This window comes from Terrapene carolina, unplaced genomic scaffold (genome assembly GCF_002925995.2).
Source record: "Terrapene carolina triunguis isolate 2854851 unplaced genomic scaffold, T_m_triunguis-2.0 Scaffold136, whole genome shotgun sequence".
In the NCBI taxonomy this organism is placed as follows: domain Eukaryota; kingdom Metazoa; phylum Chordata; order Testudines; family Emydidae; genus Terrapene; species Terrapene triunguis.
In genome coordinates this window covers 8,493,580-8,493,955 of record NW_020664487.1, presented here as the reverse complement: position 1 = coordinate 8,493,955, position 376 = coordinate 8,493,580, and positions in this window count along the sequence as shown.

The window sequence follows — 376 nt, the reverse complement described above, 5'->3', positions numbered from 1 at the left end:
AGGGCCGCCCCGCACCTCTTGGGCTGGTGGCCATGGCAGCCACGTGTATGGCTGCTCCCTGCCAGCCAGGCTCGACTCCGGCCACAGCAGGCAGCAGGTGACCCAAGGAAGCCCAACTAGGCTAGGGCTGGGTGCAATGGGAGGAGAAGCTCCAGATACTGGCAGGAGCCACGCGGGGGTGGAGGAAGAGAAGCCCTGGACGGGGCTGGAGCCACGTGGGGGGAGGGCGTGGGGGTGGAGGAGAAGCCCGGACCCCGGCAGGAGCTGCACTGGGGTGCGGGAGGAGGAGAGGAGAAGCCCAGACCCCGGCAGGAGCTGCACTGGGGTGGGGGAGGAGGAGAGGAGAAGCCCAGACCCCGGCAGGAGCTGCACTGGG